We start from the raw sequence: 5,066 nt of genomic DNA on the forward strand, positions 1-5,066 counted from the left end.
GGCCTGTGAAGATAGGACTGAGCTTGTTAGAATCCAGTACTATACATTTCCAATGATATAAAACATACATATTAACACATTTTAATAAAAAGGCTATTGCAAAGTCTCCATTATTTTAGGTTATTTTAAGTTCAAATGACTGAAATAAAAGTCTGACTCATGCTTTTGGTGTTGCGCAATACTTACTGACCTGAAAAATAAGAGCTTGCAGACAAAGCGTTCCTTCCTCTCTCACTGCAGAGATCAGTGTGAGCTGAACAGTATACGTGGAGATGAGGAGCGATATGCCCTCCATTTTTCTTCTTTCTGTCTCTCTTTTTCTCTCCTTGCCTTACACCCCCCTCCCTTTCTCATGTATCTCTCCATTAAAAGAGTGAAATTAAATCTTTGGCAAAGCTCCTGCAGTAATCCTAGATTCCAGGACAACTAGAACTGAGATCAGTATATCCTTTCCTAGTTTCCCTCTCACTCTCTCTCTCCTGCTCGTTTCCCTCTCTTCACTCTCCTCTTCTGGTCTTTCTCTTCTGACAAAATTCAGGTCACAGTCTGCGAAAATAAAAGTCATGACACTATTTAACTTCCCTGTGTTGCGGAAAACTGATAAATCAAAGGCTGATACTTTGTGGAGGTGTGTGCAAAATCTTTAAAAACATTTTTCACGAATCTTCTCCCATGCGTTTACTATTATTTGATCTCATGTAATCAAGGAATATTTCTCAGTGTTTTTGCAGTTTTTTTGCAAACAAAGCTTTTTCAATTTCCCAGGAAGAATGACTGGCACTAAGCCTGAGCAAAGCACACATAACTCACTTAAAATACCCACGTTTATCTAGCCTGTCACATCATCTTCTCGGATTTGCTGACTTGATAGTGTTTCTTTTGCACTTTTTAATGATGCACAACTCACACAGAGAAAGTGCAGCTTCAATACTGGAGTTATATAATAAATAATAAGACCAATTATTTGTGTAGTCAATATTAAATGGCTTGCAGTGTTGTTTATCTCTCCATGAGGTGAGTTGTCCCTGCGATGGGGAACCTATTCTACAGTACCTGAGACAGATTCCCGTCCTTTCTTGTAAGTTAAGCTGATGATTATGGGATTAGTTTTGTATCATAAAGATAAAGCATCAATTTCTCCGAATAAAGCAAAACTATGAGTTTAAAAGAAGAAAAAAAATGAGTCAAGCAAAATAAAATACATTTAAAAAATAAAACTATAAATTGCAAACGAATCATTTGTGTAATCATTTAAACTATAAGTCTTTTTTCTTTGTTTTAACGTAGGTTTTTGTTTGCAGTTCTTGTTTCTTCTTTCTCAATGATCAGACTTTTGCTCTCGCTGCAGCACTCTCTTTTGCGCTCTCCCTCATTTTTCGTTTGAGAATCTGACACAAACCTCCCAGGTGGGCGGGACTTTCAGGGGTGCGTCCCCATTGGCTACTCAGTTTTTGAGTGACAGCCCAGTCCTCCAGCGATTGTACAGTGCAGGCAGCTGCGGGGCGGTGGCTGCCTGAGCGTGGATAGAACACCTCCAGAAGAACCAGCATTTCAATTATTATAATACTACAAGTGAAAATATATGTAAGTATTGATCATTTGTGTTGTTTGTGCTGTACTATACGATCTGTTTCTTTATTGTGGTAAGTGAGAAGTAAAGGTGTGCTATGAAAGTTAGCTTTTGCTACCTTTAGATCCATAACAATGCAAACTAAGTAGCTTAACAGTTAGCTACATAGCTAGCAGTGTGAGTGAGCGTTCAGACACCGGCGCACACACTCAAACTGACTCGTGTGCCTGACTCTACCAACAGGCTTTCATGATTCTGTTTAGATATGCAAGTATAAGCCATGATAGCTTATTTTATTAACACGCTAATTTGATATGAAAATCAATGGAGGCTGAATTAACTTTGTAGGAAAACCTAGCGTCCATGATTGCCCCTGAGCTGTGTTTTATTTGTTAAATTCATATTTTTCATTTCCTCAAACATTTATTTTTCTCTTATATTAACAGTGTGGATCATTGAGACAGCGTGGTGTCCAGAGTCTTATACCGTTTTCCCACTTCCTCTGAGGGGACAGCACGGAGGGGGGGCATGAAGAAAGAACTGCACCAGCTTCATCCACGCTGGCGTTACTGTTATCACTGGCTCAGTTTCATTTCATTTGACCAAATGTCTTTACATATACATTTAATAGATTTTATTATTATCCACCTTTTTGTTTTATGTCCTTTTATTTAAAACATTCTTTGAGACTTCATCTTCTGGTTCAAATTTCAATAAATGTAATTTGTATAATCACTCTTTTGTCTTTATTCTACATGAAAATGTTAGAGATTTCATTCAAATCAGTTGATTATTCATATCTTCCTCAGGCTAGGAATACTATGTCGAGTTTTTAATGCTAAATGTATATCATTTTCTCACAGGATATAGAATAAAACAACAGTTTGTATCCATTGTGTGTGAATGCTTCAGCTCTTCAGACCAACATAGTAAGATGTGAGCATGTTCCTAATTGTGTTGGTATGCAGCCTAGGTCTGGTCTGTTTAATAAAGCAAATCTGCCACTTTTATATTGTAGAATTTGTTAAATTAAAGCAGTCCTTAATTGTTTGTCCTAAACATAGCAATATGCTTTTGAAATGTAACAGTATACAGTTTATATTGTGTATCACCTTTAGCTTGAAAATAAATAGATGTGTTTTTTTATCTATAAATAAATAGACAGACACTTTATCAATCCCAAATTGGGAAATTATTTAACAGCAGCAGTGTGTTCAGGTATTAAAATATTTAAAGTTGGAATAAAGTATAAACTACACAACACAAGTCTAATGCACAGCAATCCATAAGATAAGTCCGATATGTTCATGAAAACTCCCCAGGAGACACCAACACTAACGTGGCCGAGTGGACTCCGGAGTTTGCTGCATGAGTTGCACTGTATGATCTGTGGTGTAGTGGGCTGTAACTCAAAAACTGAGTAGCCAATGGGGACACACCCCTGAAAGTCCCGCCCACCTGGGATGTTTGTTTCAAAATCTCAAACAAAAAATGAGGGAACGCAAACGAGAAAGCTGCAGCGAGAGCAAAAGTCTGATCATTGAGAAAGAAGAAACAAGAACTGCTAACAAAAACCTATGTTAAAACAAAGACAAAATACTTATAGTTTACATGATTACACAAATGATTTGTTTGTAACTTATAGTTTTATTTTTGAAATTTATTTTATTTTGCTTGACTCCGTTTTTTTTTCTTTTAAACTCATAGTTTTGCTTTATTCTGAGAAAGTGTTGCTTTATCTTTATGATACAAAACTAATCCCATAATGATCCTAACGGTACGTCCACACAGCAGCTTTGAAAAAATCTTGAAAATCTTGGGAGCTGGGCGTGTCTGAGAGTTTGGGGATTTTTTGCGAGCAACACGTCCACCAACCAATCACATGAATCTCCCGCCCCCGACATACAAAGCAAAAAACCCAGGGGATTTTATGCGAGCAATATATATATATATATAAACTCCCCAAACAGGCGAAAACCTACCAGTTTCACCCAGTGTCTCTGCCACCTCCCTCCATGCCTGGTTCCTCCGGTTTGTATCCCGGTAAATAGTTCTGGTCGTAAAGAACCGGGTGATTTGCTACCGTAATTTCTCGTTTGGAATACGAGGAAATGAACTGCGGTCTGCAGTGTTGCCAACTCCATAGTAAGGAAAGTAGCTATTGGCTGTCCGAAAAGTCGCTAGAAGTCCCTAAAGGACGTCATTGCCTAATTTGCATATCATGTAATGGTGGTAAAAAAAAAACGTTCCACCCCCTTCAAGGAAGATCACAACTTGAAACCAGAGTAAATCCAGACGACAGTAGATCAGAAATGCCTCTATTAGAGAAAGTATAAATAGTTTTAACAGTTTTTAGTTGAAATCTCCCTTACATTAAAGGCAGTATGCCTGTGTGTCATTTCCAATACATGGCTTCAACCATCCTTTAAACTCAGGGTTTGATTCCCACTCCTTTCTGTACTTTTGTGATTACAGTTAGACTGTCACATGATTACCTACGTGAATGTTTAGCATGTCACGGAGAGGCACACACACAGTGGACGAGGTGATTAAGTGACTGAGGTTGTGTGAGTCAATGCAAAGCAAAGGCAGTTATTTATTATAGTCAGTGTGACAGTGAAGAAACATTTACATTTCAAATTTAAATCCAGCTCAAAACCAGGACGGCTTGGCGCATGCGCAATTCATTTACAGCTGCTGCGGGAGGCAACTAGCGCCTGTGAGTACTATGGGAGGCAGAGCAGGGGCAGAGGGGCTCAAGGCAGCACCCGCGGCTCGTTAACTGCTGAACAATACGTGAGTCTTCAAACTCCAGAAAAGTCCCTAATAACACAATTACAAGTCGTTAGATTAGTCGTTAGTCGCTTTAGACAAAAATAAGTAGCCGAAGGGTTTGGAAAGCCGCCGAATTTAACGACAAAGTCGCCAAGTTGACAACATTGCCGGTCTGGCTCTCGCTCTCCCAGCTTGCACGCGGTTTGATTGGCTAGCGCTTGTACTGTCAGATTTGCATAAAAGGGATTTGATTGGCTGACGCTTCCAGCTCAGCTTCAAAAGTTGAACATTGCTCAACTTTTGAATCCTGAAAATCCTGGAAATCTTCGCTTTGCTTCCCCACAATGCAGTTCGGCGAAAGGCGAGGCAAAGTGACGTCATCCCCATTCAAAGTCAATGGGCAGAGAAGCCTTGGAAGCGTTGGAAGATTTTTTTTTAAGCTGCTGTGTGGACGTACCGTAACTGATAGTGGACATAAGAGTTTGTCAGCTGGTTCAATAATGAGTTGTTGCTTTTTGCACAAGTGTATTTTTAGCAGCCGGAGTGCAGAAACACTGAATATTGTCTCACTGCATGAGTGCAAAATCCAACAGCATACCAATAAACCTGAGAGCAATAGCCAACCTGTTACTGTAAACATGTTTCTCATACTTATTTCCCCCTGTTCAGCTCATGGAGAAAAAGGGGAACACATGTGCTGTACTGTTCTCACTCTGACATG

The 5,066-nt window shown here is 39.1% G+C and overlaps 1 long non-coding RNA gene across 1 annotated transcript; it reads left to right on the plus strand.

The window, feature by feature from the left end:
* The first annotated feature begins 1,350 nt into the window (after positions 1-1,350).
* Positions 1,351-2,305, plus strand: LOC307012895. Its single transcript, XR_013800761.1, has 2 exons — positions 1,351-1,584; positions 2,017-2,305. It is a non-coding gene; the product is annotated as an uncharacterized lncRNA (long non-coding RNA).
* Positions 2,306-5,066: the final 2,761 nt, after the last annotated feature.

This window comes from Notothenia rossii (genome assembly GCF_949606895.1).
Source record: "Notothenia rossii genome assembly, chromosome: 1".
Classification (NCBI taxonomy): Eukaryota; Metazoa; Chordata; class Actinopteri; order Perciformes; family Nototheniidae; genus Notothenia; species Notothenia rossii.